General features: G+C 42.7%; 1 protein-coding gene across 17 annotated transcripts in view; it reads right to left on the bottom strand.

Moving 5' to 3' along the window:
- The window catches only part of Ctnnd1 (catenin delta 1), a 49,041-nt gene extending 34,095 nt beyond the window's left edge, over positions 1-14,946 (bottom strand). For 12 of the 17 annotated variants that reach the window (XM_075984710.1, XM_075984711.1, XM_075984714.1 and 9 more), the window contains exon 1: positions 14,599-14,946. The gene's annotated coding sequence lies outside the window, so the exon portion shown is untranslated. The remainder of the gene's footprint in view (positions 1-14,598) is intronic. The other 5 variants (XM_075984713.1, XM_075984717.1, XM_075984702.1 and 2 more) reach the window with 3 other exon arrangements.
- Between the last annotated feature and the right edge of the window lie 322 nt (positions 14,947-15,268).

The raw sequence follows: 15,268 nt of genomic DNA, 5'->3' as shown, positions 1-15,268 counted from the left end.
AAAAAAAAAAATAAAACAGTACTCTCTGGACCAATCACCGACTTTTCCATTGACAGTCTCACCTAGAAATCTGGCAAAAAAAAAAAAAGCCACAGTCACCCCTACCCCAAGAAAGAAAAATCTCACTAAAATATTTTCATTTTTAATGTGACATATAAGTCAAAAGGCAAAGATCAGGGTTGGGGTGGAGGAGAGAAGGAATTAGAAGCAGGGAAGACTGTGTTGGCCAGCATCAGAACAGAGGGGAGGGATTGTTCCAGCGGTATGTTAGCAATCTGCCTCTAGGGCAGCTGTCCTCCTGGGCAATCAAAGGCGGGTGTGTGTGTGTGTGTGTGTGTGTGTGTGTGTGTGTGTGTGTGCGCGCGTGCGCTCAGGGGCTAGCCAGTTTAGCAAGAAGTTGAGGACTCAACCACCCAATCCACAAAATGAGAAAAGATGCCTGTTTTCCAGCTGTAATAAAAAGCAGGAAAACAAAACAAGGAAGAAAGGGGCCGAGGAGGACAAAATGTCGCAGGTACTACAATCCCAGGAAACCACTGACCCTCCCAGTTATGGGTGAGGCTGAAACCGAATGGGCGGGTACCTGTGTGTCTGTAGCAAGTGTCTAACTGAAGGTTTCCAGCATTACCAGTCTCTTTGTCCCTTTCGGACCCAACAAGGTTTCAGCAACATACATGCACAGTACATCAACGTTATCTAACATCGATGCCCTTCTGCAATTCCATTCATAATTAAATCCTAAAGATTCATAAATAAGCACACACAAACTCAGTATGCTCCTCAATGCTAAGAGATCAAGGCCATTTATATAACTCAAGTGCTAAGATGTAAAAGGCAGTCAGATCTCATACTCTCTAATCCCTCAGAGTAGCTAGATGCCCTGAGACCCATTAGACACACAAAGGCTGCTCTCTTCTCAGCAGGGCTCTGTGGCAGAGCTGCTCTCCAGGGACAAAGACATCACCCTCTCTGTCCCCCACTCCCAGCTTTTCTCACTTCCTGTCACAGGAGCACCAGACCACAGTCTCCCAGAAACAAACAAATACAAAGTGCTGGATTCTGGGCTGCAGGCCAACCACATTCCAGGGCATCCTGTCTACCAATCACCAGCTAGAGCTCCTGCTTTGCCCTGCTCAGTTCCTTATCATGTTCAGGAAAACAACCCTCCTCTTAGCCTCAAGCCAACACTACAGAGGACAAAGCTCAGGCCTTAAAGAATCAGCAGAAAGACACTATGTGCAAAGACCTAAGTAAGAGTCTGGGGGCAGGAAAGGATTTTAAGAACCACCTGGCAGTTGTCTCCCTGTGGAGACCCCGAAGTGGGGTGCAGAAAGCTGGAGCACAACCACAAGTGGCGCAGCCCCAGAAAGCACCACCAACGACAAGCTGATCACCAACAGGAGACTGGGTCCCCTGTCACATTCTTTATCGCCCATTTTCGTTGCTTTCAAAACTTTCAAATTTCTCTACATGTGGAATTAATTCCTAAAGCCAGCTCCACAGAGAACAAACAAAGGCAGCAGACTCCACCCTGCAGAAAGGCAGTTTATCAAGTTCTGAGGGCAAAGTTCCCGACTTCCCAAGAGAACAAGAGGAGGGTCACTAGGAACTGCACTGTAGCCCAGGCAGCAACCTCAGCTTTTCTTACAGCCTAGTCAGAAAAGAAAGCACTGGCTGGCTCCGAGAATGGGCTAAACTATACATTTTCTATTCTCCTGTACAGCCCATTGGAAGTAATCCTAACTCCAGAAGCAAACTTTAGACAGAGGTCAAGTTCCATCAATCAGAGATTCCTGAGATACAAAGAAAGAGCACCCTTTGCCCAAGGTTCTGTTCACTGTGCATAAACAGCCAAGCTCAGCAGATACTTCTAACCGGAAGAACATTCCAAGCCAAGAACTAGTAAAATGCCATCTCTCTCATCTTTTCTCTCCTTCCTTCTCCTAAGCACCCTCCCAAAACCTGCTGGAAACTCTATCGGCTAACTCCTGAATCTCTGGCTAAACGATCTCTACAGCAAAGGGGCACAAGTTTGAGGAATTTCGTCCTTATCTGGACCTGACACAGTCAGATGAAAGGCCTGGCAAGAGCATACACAAGCTAGCTATTCTAGTCGACAGAAAGCAGTACTTAGCAATTCTGTTGGAGAGCAGCAGGACCTAGCCATTACAAACCCCACTGACGCACACAAACAAAAGTGTCCAATGTTTTACCTAGCCCCGAAGTTCATTCTCTTTTTCTCAAGAATTTTGAAAATAAGCTACAGTGTTCCCTTGCTCATGTCCCAAACCAAATAAATGAGAGTCGATCAAATACTAGGAGATAGACCTACAAAATGAATTCTTAAAAGCATCTAAGGAAGTTTTCTGAAATAAAGCAAGAAAAAAAACTAGTTGTAAAAGACATCCCCCACAACAGCACTAAACACCCCCTATTCATGGTGTTGCTGCTCTAAGAAGGTGTCCGGCAGGTCTGCATCAGACTAAACAGGTGAACTAGGGAAGCCATCACCCTGGAGTGTGAGCCAGCGAAGTACAGTCCATCAACTACAATTTAACTTAACTTCACTAGAGATCCAGGGTTGAACTATCTCTGGCTCTTTCAGACATATTTGGAAAACTCAACTAAAGGACGAGTTAACAAGAACATCCCTGTAAGGCTCAGGACCTTAGGTGAAGGATGAATCTGTTTGCTATCTAGCTTCCTGCATCAAGCTCCAAAGCTGGAAATGGAGGCTCACATCCATAAGCCCAGCGCTGGAACATGGAGCCAGGACGAATGCTCTAAGTCCAAGTTAGCCTGGACGATGTGATGAGACTTCATCGTAGCATTGGGAAGGCAGAGGAAGGGGAGATAGAATGTGTCTCATAGAGTCAGGCTAGATTCCAAACAGTTGGCATCCCACAGAGTGAAGGGTGCCTAGGAAGCTATGCCGCTCCAATACCCAGCTCCAGCTCCTGGACGCTCCTTACTCCAGAGAGGGTTTGATGAAGGCACCAGCTGTTCCCACTACTTTTCCTCCCCCTCCTCGAGCTCACATCAAACAGAGAATACAATTGACCGGTCAGTAGGAAGGAGGAGCCTGGACTAAAATAGCAGGAAGAGTGCCAACTGGCCCCACTTGGAATTCTTGCTTGACTCAATTTAAAAATAAGGAACTTTTGTCATCCACTCCCTCTTTCCAGTTCTCTCTACAATCTGCCTTTCAGTGTCCAATGAGTTAAGTTTTCCCCAAAACTCCTTGGTCAGAGAACACAGGGGAGTGCACATAAACAGGCTGGATGTAAAATAATGTCTGAGGGGTGGGAAGGTTTCCTGAACAGCAGAAACAACTTCAGTACAGGCTTCCCCCTCCCCTACCAAAAAAAAAAGCACAGAGGCAAAAGGGAACACACAACTCAACATAAACATTATAGTAACTATTTCTTAAGGCTTGGGTAACAGGTGAGATCAATAGCACGTCCTGAATGAATGTAACTCCCAGTGGAACAGTTGCCTAGCATGTATGAAGTGCTACACCAATCTGCAACACAGAAGAAGAAAAAGAGAAAAAAAAGACTACATGACCAAGCTTCGCCCCCCCTCCCCCACCTATATTCCAAGTTGGCCAGAGTTGGCCAAGAAGGAAGTTAAGGAAGCCAGCATTTCCCTTTCAGACAGGAAGTAAATTAGCCCTTCCTGTGAGTTTTAAACAAACTGTACAGCTGGGGTTTCAATGCTAACATCCTCTCTTGCATTTGTTCCACAATTTCAAAATTGCAATGGGAGGGAATGGAGCCATGCTCTAAGTTTCCTTTAACGGGCAACTTGAGTTCTCCATACCACATATTGGCATAACCTTCAAATCAGCATTAACATGCAATCCCAAAACAATACTGGGTAACACAAATAAATAACATTGATAAGCTCGAATTAACCAGCTCCTACTCTTAGTAGTCTCCTCATGCCAACTAAATATCCATCCACCCGAGACTTCAACCTGGAGGCCACAATCATTTGGAAATTAACATTTTCAAAAAGGCTACACAGTGATTCTCACAGCTGTAGAAAACCATGTGGCCTGTTCCTGCCAATCTAACCACAACATTCCTTTGATGAAGGGGCAGAAGTTAGAAAATACACTTGGGCCTGCTTTGCTGCCCACTAGGCATCTTGGATTGGCCTAGAAGTTCTGTGAAAGCAAGAACTTAAGTCAAAGTCTCACAGTATGCTGTCGGATTGCTGGGATTACAGACATGCTATTTTACTTAGCAGCCAAGCCGTCTGTAGACCTCTGAGCTGCTCCCTGGGGACATGCCTATTTACACTGCAGACAGAATATTTTCAATGTTTTCATTTCCTGCAAACAAATCTATACAAATTCTCAAAGACTGGTTCCATATTCTACTGCAAAAAGGCCAAGTCCTAAATCTTTTAAGCATTGGTGATCCCTAGATATTCCCAGCCTACTTGATAACAGAAACTCAGACATCGAGCACTACTGCTGACATTTTTCCAAGCCAAGTCCCTTTAACTTCTGGTTTGAGATAAAAATAAATAAATAAAAATTTTTTAAAAAGTAGCAAAATGTCCTTAAGAGCTATGGAAAAAGTATTCCTATGAGATACTTGAAGACTTGGTTAAAAAACATGAACAGCATTACATGATAGTCATGACAATTATAAACCTTCACCATCTACACACTCTGGAGAAATAAGAATCAACCAGTTACTTAAAGCAACCTGAAAATCTTGCAGAAATCTGTGATTACCACCTGGAGTACTGCCCACCTAAAATGATACAGGTAGGAGATGGGAATCGGGAGGCAGTCCTTGGTCATCCCTCAAAGATGGTATTAAGTAACAGGAGGACAACCAGATAATTACAAATAGAGGGAAGAAGAAGGAGTAACCACGGCAAGAACCAGGACTAAAGCCTCTAACAAAAGGAAAGGGAAAGATGGGTGTAGTAGCCAGCCTGGGGAGGCTCAAGCAGGAAAACTGTTCAAAGTCCAAGACTAACCTGAACTATGCTGTCATCTTGAACAGCCACGTACACACAGGGGAGGGGGAGAGATGTCTTTAACTAAATAACAGATTTGCTAAGTCAGAAATCGTGAGAGGGAAAATAAGTATGGATGATTCAAGACACAGGGTGTCTGGTGATTGGGTATTATCTAACTTTCCTATAAGAGTTGCCAAAAAAACACCAAATCACCAAATAGTTGGTTATTCTTTTTCAGTCCCATCAAAATCAACAAGCAGAGTAGTTCAGAGTATGCTTTGATAATCCGTAATAAATTAAATTTACATATCTGGAAAGCGAAAATTGAGTCCTACGATTACTTAACAAGGATTATCAACTCTGATATGCAAGATAAAAATATAAATGGGTATAAAGTGACTGTGATCCCCAGTCTTAGGGAGGGGATTCCAGAAACCATCAAATCCAACATTAAAGAAGGGAGGAACTTCTAACCAGGCTTGGTAGCCCAAACTTAAATCCTGGCAGAGACAGGCAGATCTCGGTTAGTTTTCAGGCCAGCTTGGTCTACACAGTGAGTTCCAGGGCTATGTAGAAAGATCTTGTCTCTGAGCATAAGAAGCAGCAGCAGGTGAAGTCTAACACACCTAAGCAAAACCAACAAATGTGGACAAAAGGAAACTGTAGCAGATGTTTGCTAAATTTCTCCTTTTCCTAGGCTACTATGTAGATAAGAAAAAAAAAATATCTTTACAAATACATACAAACTTATTCTAACTAACAGCACTAGTATTATGGTTCTCCGAGACAAGGATCATCAACCTATACAAATCGCTATTATGAAAATCACTCTCACTGGGAGAAAAAGGCTGGGCCTGCTGCTGCCTCAAGTTAGTAGGGAAACACTAGTCACAGCTGTTGTCTCTAGGACCTAAAGGTAATTTCCCTTTGTACGTGATAGTGCCAAACAGGATCCTGTGCCAGTACACACCAGCCCAGACAGGTCTCATACTCACCCCCACCATCTCTTCTGACCGGGGTAACAACCAGTCTAGGCAATGTGCCCTTTCTATTCCTCTCACCTATATGACCACTCATTTTGGTCTCTAGTCTTGTAAAACATAATCCTAGGCATTTGAGAAGTGGAGGCAAAAGGATCAGGAGGGAGTTCATTGGGCCAGCCTAGGATCCATGAAACTCTGTCTCAAATAAATAGATAGACTGACGGACGAACGGACGGACAGATGGATAGATGGCAGCAACACACACACACACACACTACGTACTATACTTTTTCAACAGATTGTAACATATGTACTTATATGCTCATTACTTATTAAGTATATCTGGTATATAATAATAACATTATTATTAACACTAGAACATGACATGCAGCAGATTTTTGTGTGTGCTAGGGATCAAACCCAGGGATTTGTTTATACCAGATAAATGTTCTACTACTGAGCTACCTCCTCAGCCCTAGGTTTGTTGTCTGTCTGTCTGTCTTTCTTTCTCTTCTGTTCTATTTTGCCTTTTCTGATTTGCTTTTAGGAAAGAATGCTGATATTTAGCCCAGCTAGTTCCCATCTCCTCTCCTACATTAGCCTTAAGTGCACACCTGCCATGTTCAAGGACTACAGGTAAACTTTAAAAAATAAGTTAGCTTGATTTTGTTTTTATTTAAATATTTTTTTGTTTAGTTGGTTGCATTTGTGTTCCTTGAGACAGGGTCTCAAGTTCCCCATGCTAACCTCAAACTCACTATCTACCCAAGGAAAACTTCATTCCTGAGCCCTCTACTTCTCATGTGTTCAGGTTAGTCTTGAACCAGCATGCACCACCTGACTAGGTCTTTTTATTATTATGATTTTGCATATGCATGTATGTGTGTGGAACCTATGCCATGAGGCACACATGCAGAAGTCATCGAGTTTGGCAGCCATCTAGCCAGTTCAATTTATCCATATTTTTTAGCAAGGTCCACTATGTAGCACAGGCTGGCCTCACTCTCCAGATCTTCCTGTTCAGCTGCCCAAATACTAGGATTAGTGGCACGTGGCATACCAGGTTCTCTACATTTTTTCTAACTGTGATCCTCAGGTATGTCTGATTTGGGGGCTTCTACACACCTACAGCCATGCCTGCTCCTTGGCCGCCCTGCAGCAGGGTGAACACTCTAGGGTCCAGCTGTGTCCTAGTTTGCAAAGCCAGCCACGGAGGGACCAGCAGAGGGTTACAGTTCCCCCATCCCAACAAAGAAGCAGGAAAGAAATCAGATTGGCATCAATTTCCCTTTTAAAATCGACTCCTCTATTTGAAAGTGGACTGAATATACAGCAACTTCATTCAACAGACTGACTTCATTGCCATGAGATGGGAACTGCAGCTGCTTTGATAAAGGTACTGAAAAGTCGACCTACTTTCTGTAACAATGTCTATGTCCTCAGACATCAGAATAAATTTTGGTCTCTTAAAATATAAGCTTCTTCAAACAAGTACCTTTTCATTCTACAGTAAGAAACATGCTTCTCCACTCCAATACAGAACAACATTGGTCACACATAAAAACATGGTCATTTATTCTGGGGAAAGCACACTTTTTTTGCTCTACTATTGGCTAGGCTAGAATGGGTAATTAATTAATTAGACAGATGAGATCTAAAAAAAAATGTCAAGCATAAAAACTAACTAAGGATCTGGGAGTGGTGTCCAATACTTTAGTCCCATTTTAGGGAAGCAGAAGTAGATAGATCTCTTTGGGTCCGAGGACAGCCAGCCTCGTCTACATCCGAGGACAGCCTGGTCTACAGAGTTCCAGGACAGACAGGGTTACACAGAGAAACCTGGGGGCAGCAGTGACAGGCACTAGTTGACTCCCTAGATGGTACCTTCATGTCAATCTAAGGCAAGTAAACCAGAAGCAGTATTCTACACTTGTCTTTCGCACCAATACAACTAACTAAGGACAAAAATCAAAATCTTGAGAAGACCATTAGCTTAGGAATATGGTGCAGAGAACCTGAAAGCGAACACCAGGGGAAGAACCAGGAGAAACAGTAAAGAATATAGACCAGAAGTCGAGGAATTTGGGTAACTAGCCATCCCAGAGGCTAAAGAGTACCAAATAAACACTATCAGAACCCTGGCTGCATGGTTACATGATAGAAGAAACTACACAGCAAGGCCCTGTCTCTGAAAGTGAGGGCTTCGGTGGAGAGAAGAAAACTTACAAGTTTCCTTCCAAACAGGGCTTTGTCTAAGACATGCACACATCCCAAGCCCAGCCAGACTTTTCCTCAGGAAAAAGCCAACTTTTCACAGGAAGCACTCATGAAATCAAAATTTCTACATGGTATAGTTTTTCAAATGTCCATAAATACGGGCTGCAAGTGGGATGTTTCCCAAGTGGGAGCTCACTTCAGTAAAAAAGATAGCAAAACCCTGCCTTCATTTCTGTACAAGCATTTATAACCTGACAGTAGCTTAGCAACTTCTGTCTGGAAGGCTTGAGGTGAAGAATCTGGCTCAAAATGGCATGTAAAAAGAAAAAGAGAGGTATGGTAGTACATACCAAGAAACTGAGGAGGCTCTTAGCAAATCTGAGGGCGGCTTCAAACGGAAATCTGGTTCAAGAGTTGATGATAATAAACCCAAGCTGTCTCAGTCCACTCCGATTAAATTACATTTACACAAAGTTCTGTTTCTGCTAGACACAAAGAAGGGAGTAACTTGTTTTTTTCTAAAGTCTTTGATGAAATTATGAAAACATTCAAGCAGTGCTACCTGTTTTGTCTCCCCATCAACACCTTCCTTAGGAAGAGACAAACCCCACAACTCTCCAAAGTTGCTGCCTACTACAAAATAAAATGCCTCCTCCCACCCCTCCCCTGACAGGATTTTTCTGTGCAGTCCTGGCTGTCCTGAACTGGCTCTGTAGACCAGGCTGGCCTCGAACTCAGATGTCTGCCTGTCTCTGCCTCCCGAGAGCTGGGATTAAAGGCGTGCGGCACCACCACTACCCAGGAAAAATTCTGCATATTTAAAATAAAAACTTTAAACACCACTTTCCCCATTGTATGAGACTTATGAAAACATTAACCAAATTACCTACCATTGGTCATCACAGAATACTTGAAGAAAAACTCTTTAAGACTAGATGTGGTCTAGGTGTAGGATGCGGTGGTAGTGGTACTTGTCGTTAATCCCAACACAAAGGCAGACAAGAGGACCTCTCTGAGTATGGGGCCTGCCTGGCCTATATAGCAAGTTCCAGGACAGCTCCAAACCAGAGAGATCCTATCAAAGGAAAAAAAATAAAGGAATAAAGAAATAAAGAATAGAAAAGAAGAAAGACTAGGGATGTAGCTCAACTGACAGAGTACTTGCCCGGCGTGCACAAGTCCTAAGCAAGGTCAAGGCCAGACTGGGCTACTTGAGACTCTGTCTCAAAAAAATGATTAAAAATAATTACACAATTAAATACAAAACACTCCTACTTTAATTTTCCCCTTTTAAAACTCAAGCAGGACAGTGTTCTCCCTTCATCCATGCTCCTCTATTGGCAATCTTGGAGGCCAATCAATTCCTATTTCAACTTCATGTAGCTAGGATTGTTTATTTTTATCTTACGTGTATGGGTGTTTTGCCTCAATGTATGTATGTAGACTATGTATGCCTAGTGCCCACAGAAGTCAAAAGAAGGTCTCACACTCCTCTGAAACTGGAGCTACAGAAGGTTATGAGCCACCATATGGATACTGGGAATGGAACCTGGGTTCTCTAGAAGATCAGTCAGTGCTACTAATTGTTAAGCTATCTCTCTAGCCCCCAAAAGATATTTAATTTTTGTTTTTATAAACCCTTATTTTAATCCCTTTTCTGAGAAAATACAAAGGAATATTTGTAGTTTTTCCATATCCTGATTACCTATGGCTCATTCATACTAAGTTTCCTCTTACTACAACCCTGAATTATACATAAAGATGTCTTTACCTTTACTTAGGTGTGTGCATCTATGTGGGTATATGTCACAACTTCGCAAGTGCTCACAGAAGCCACAAGATGGTTTCTAGATGGTAACTAGAGTTACAGGCAGTTGATTGACAACAGCTTCTCTTGGGAGTTGGGAATCCAACTCAGTCTTTGAAAGAACAACAAATGCTCTTACCCACTGAGCCATCTCTCCAATTTCCAGAATTTCAGTTTAAATTCTAATATAGTTCCATGGCTGAAAGGGTGATTAATAATAGCAATCATAATACTAACAATGGCTGCCAAGTGTGACCCCCAACACAAAGTGACACTGAGGCAGGAGAACACTACCATTGCGTGTTATCCTGTGCACACACACACACTCAATCTACAACAAAAAAGAACGAACACTTAGCCGGGCGATGCCAGCAAACACCTTTAAAGCCTTTAATCCCAGAGTCAGAGGCAGGTGGGTCTCTGAGTTCAAGGCCAGGACAGGCACCTAAACTACAAGAAATCCTATCTCAAAAACAAACAAACAAACAAACAAAAACAATTGGTATCAGGCGTGGTGTGGTAGATTACTCCTATAATTCCAGCACTTGGGAGGAAGAGACAGAAAGATCAGGACAGGAGTCCCTGTCTCAAAATGAGATCTGGAGGAAGGAGAAAATGTTGCCAAACACATTTTCTTTGAAGCACTCATGTCTAGAATTATCATCCCAAGCTCTTCGTGTTTTTGTTAGTAGTGGTATAAAAACCAGTGATCCAAGCAGGACTGATCAGGTCCTCGCTGATGCCGATGTTTTTCCCCAGCAACAGCTGCCTAAGCTACAAAAGTCACCTTACCTCTTACACTGTTCTTTAGACTGATTGCCAAGAAAAGCCAAACCTTAGAATCTTCCATTATTTCCAGAAACTTTGTTCTGAAGCTAGCTGTGATGACACATGTCCACAGTACCAGCAACATAAAGAAGAGGCAGAAGGGTCAGAAGGAATCACAAACACAAGGTGGGACCTCACTATGTTCTCAAGTTTGGGCCAACATCAGCCAAATGAGATTCCCAAAGATAGGATTGGTGAAATGTCTCAGTGGATAAAGGCTCGTACCACCAACTGTAAGGACTGGAGTTCAATCCCGAGAATCCACATGCAGGAAAAACCGGACTCTCCCTGACTTCCACACCTGTCAACTTAGCTGGAACAGGTGCAGGCCCCTCCCCGACTCCCACAAGGAAATAAATGTAAACAAAAAATGTAAATTAATAAAAAAAAAAATATCTAAACTAACAGGCTAGTGAAAATGTCAAAATTACATGGGAATCTAATTCATGTTGTTTAGCTCCCAGTCTCACCTGGAGCCTTCTCAGTCCCATCAATTTCCTTAACTAGAGAAGACTAACTGAGCACCTCAGTTAGCAGACACTGAGATAGGTGATACGGGGATAGAGACAAGACAGTACCCACACACAAGCAGCTCAGTCTGAGTAAAAGACATAATCTTTAATACAGACTGATGTATTTATTAGATACATGATAATACATTTATTAGAACTACCTTCTACAAGCCTGTCACTGGAAGGTGGTATCATTCAATCCAAAGGGCTGAAAGTTCTCTGGAAGAGGAAATTTCACTAATGAGCAAATGAAGGTGGAAGCCAATTTCCAGAAGTTAAAAATGAATAAAGCTGCCAGCAGTGGTGGTGCGCACCTTTAGTCCCAGCACTGGGGCAGAGGCGGGCAGGTCTCTAAGGTCAAGCCTGCAGAGAGTTCAAGAACAACCAGAACTGTCTCAAAATAACTAATGAATATAAGAGGTCTGGTGATGAGCTCAGGGGCAGGGCCCTTGCCTGGCCTGTGCGAGCCGCCAAGTTCTAGCCCCAGCTTGGTCAGAGTTCACACGGTACCTGCACAGCACATCCAGCTCCACCTGCACTAAGGACACTGGTCTTTTACACACACTACTCCAATTTCATCTCTTTAGGTAAGGACTAAAGCACTCCTCCTATAGCAAGGCTTCCTTTATTTTAGTTCCAGCTATTATGTCCATTCTCTCCGGGTAATGGCAGTGTATCTCTGGTTAAATCCATTGACTTTGTGGTCAATCAGACCAGGATAATCCATTTAGATAGTAAGATATTCAGAAAATCTCAGCTTCTGAATACCAAATTCCTTTTCAAAAAATTGTTATTAAAAATTAGGTAGATAGTCTATGCAAAACGCATAGCACACAATAAAATAAAACAATGAGAGAGGGTGGGGGACAAGAGAACCTAGAGGCACTAACAGGGACCAGCACCTACCATAACAGAAAAAGGAATCATACTGAGCTAAATATTTCACTAGTGCAATAGATAGTGATCCTAGCTGAATCCTGTCTCCTCCATCCCTAAGAAGCCAACTATTTAATAAACCTAAGGCTGGGATGTAATTATAGGAAGCTTTCCTTCTATTTTAGAGCAGCACAGAACGTGTCCGTGCCAGAGTCCTCAGAAAGGCGCTAGAGCTCTAACCAGCCATGAGCCCCCACACACCTGAAACAGACCACCACCTCACTCACCTAACAAAGACACTAAGCAATTTATATAAAAAGCAGACAAGGAGAGAAATCTGTACAATGCATACTTATCTGTCATCATTTTCACCCAAAATCAATATAAAAAGCACAGCAAATAGTTAGTAATAATAGCAAAATAAAAGATTACTTATCTGTACCCTTTCCTATGATTCATGAAAGAACCAACAGAGGTGAAGTAAAAGACAATAATCTTCCATCTTAACACCTCAAGACGCTCTAGACTTCACTGAAGGCCAAACAACGGCTTAGTTTGTAACAATAGTCCTGGTCCCGGCGCTGTTCAGCCCAGCTACACAAAGCCCAGTTTCGGAGCCGGACCCAGACCCGGATCACCAGCAGTCATCCAGAACCGATTTTCAAACTGCCTTTGTACTCCTCCTTCAGAGGCTCATCCCTCCCCCTAAGGGCTGAGCAAGAAACCAACACTCTGGCAGTACCAGACCAACCTTCCACAGACCAACCAAGAAACCTCCAAAGAAAAAGAATTTCAAAGGAAAATTGAAAAAAACTAGAAATGACAACTATAGCCCAACTGACTGTACACGTTGTCTTTTTTCTTTTTTTCCAACTACTTCTCTTTATTCTGAGGCGGAGACGTCAAATTCTTTCCTGTAACCCTCGCCCAGACGATGTGGAAAGGGAAAGAGGAACAAAAGTTGTTTCCTCCAGAAGCCACAACCTCACAAGGATAAAATCATCTTGCAAGGAATGTCTTCACAGAAGAAAAAAACTCAAGGAAGTGTTTCAGTCTAAAAAGAATGGGGGCAGGGACTACGAAATCAGAAAATAAAAGATTCATAACTATTTAAAGGTAATGAGCAGCTTATACATTAAGACCCATCTTACTACAATTAGAGCAATATCTGTTCCAGCCCTAATTCTCATACTGATTCCCATTTTAAAAGAAGAGTACCCTATTTTGCAGCTACTGATGAGTTGGCTATATAATTATCTGGGATCAGTACATTTGCAAGAATGTATGTACAAAAAGCAAAAACAAGCAAATCAGAAGACCAATCCTAAAGCGTGAAGCAGAGTCACAGGCCTTTAACAGTGCTCTAACTTACTGCTAAGTTAGCCAAGCAAACACACAAACAAAAGACAACTTTAAAAACCACCTTTCCAAGTTGCTTAAAAATGAAATTCCCTTTGTGCTTTCTCAAGTGGGTTTTGCAAATTCACATTTTCATTAAGTGGTTTCTCTTCGCCCAACCCTTCACAACCTAGGGCCCTCTCAGAAACCGAAAGGGCTGAAGACTTTCAGGTGTTCTGCCGCTTTGCCACGGCCAACAGAAAGCACGATTACAATTCCTTACCCTGGAAAGCACCATTATCATATTTGCAGGTTTAACATACAACACCTTCACAAATCTCTGCCATCCAAAGTAACTTTAGGTTTAAAAAAAAAAAAGCTGTGGCAATTCAGTTAACAGAGATCCACTTGTTTTCCAAGGCAAAGCAAAGAGGCTCCTTCAAACAGGCGAGGCTCCCACCCACCACACCTGGAGAAGTAAGGGATCCACCCAGGAACAGCAGAGCTGCAACCATCCGGGCCGTTCAAACTCTCAGGAGGAAACAACAATACTATTTAAGCTCTAAAGCTCCCTGCAACTTTCCACTGCCACAGATTTGAAGGTGAGGGGGCTGGAAGTTTTTAAACATGGTAAGAGCCATCTGTACAACTCTCCCGACCAGGACAAATCCCTTTCACAACCCACACACAACATGCCAAAAACTAACTTTTCGAGTTATGAAAACAGAAGTATGTTAGCTTAACCCAGAAAAATAAAATAAAAATACATACAAAATGTAATCTACACAACTTCTACCTCTGGTTCCAACCAGCTTCCGGTATTACACCTAGTACATTTACCTTTGCCTTAATATAAATACCAAAATACGTCCAAACTATTAAAAGTAGAAAAACATAATTGATAAGAAATTCACCATCAGCATTAACAGGCTCTTTTGCCTTTTTTAAATTCCCCCTAGTTACCATTAAGACAAAAATTCCACTTGGGTTAGCCTTTCCCCAACTAGTCATACACACATTTTTAGAAAAGAAAAAAAATGAAAAGAGCACACACCTCAGATGTGGACTTCTAAAGCCGATCCTTTAAGAGCAAACCCAAAGCTTCAGCAGTGTGCTGAGAAAGAAAATCCAACGAGGTTCGCCACCGCTTCCTCTTCCTCGTTTCAGGATCTTTCCTGCCTCTTTCCCTCTCCCTCCGTGTCTGTCTCTGTCTCTCCCTCCCTTCCTTCTGCTCGACCCCCCTTTTCTCTCTCTCTCCCCCTCTCCTCTCTCTCTCTCTCTTTCTCTCCCTTTCCCTCAGATCCAACACCTAAAATGGAAGTTGCACCCAGCCAGAGGCAAGGAAGCCTGGGTGGTGACAAACCGATCTGGCAGCCCTACCCTAGCTTTCCTAAGTGATGTCAGCCCCTGTGAGCTTCCAATAGGAGCCAGGCATAAATCAGGGAGCTGACCTTATCCAATAGGAAACTTTATTATAGGAAATTGAAAAAAAAAGAGGAGAGAAAGACGAGGAAGTTTTATATATATATTATATATATATTTATATTTAAAGCAGAGACTATACAGTCTCTGAGGAATTACTGCAGAGCTCGGCGGGGAGGTGGGAGGTGCTAAATAACAAAGCTTTTTAGAGCGGCACGCCTAAGCCTCAGTTCTCTTTGATGAGGGTCTTGTTCCCTTTCCCTACCTAGCAGGGTGGGAAAACAGAAGAGAGCTTACTTTAT

The sequence above is a fragment of the Microtus pennsylvanicus genome, chromosome 9 (genome assembly GCF_037038515.1).
Source record: "Microtus pennsylvanicus isolate mMicPen1 chromosome 9, mMicPen1.hap1, whole genome shotgun sequence".
NCBI lineage: Eukaryota > Metazoa > Chordata > Mammalia > Rodentia > Cricetidae > Microtus > Microtus pennsylvanicus.
The sequence above is the reverse complement of the archived record's forward strand: the minus strand, read 5'-3'. Positions and strand labels throughout refer to the sequence as shown.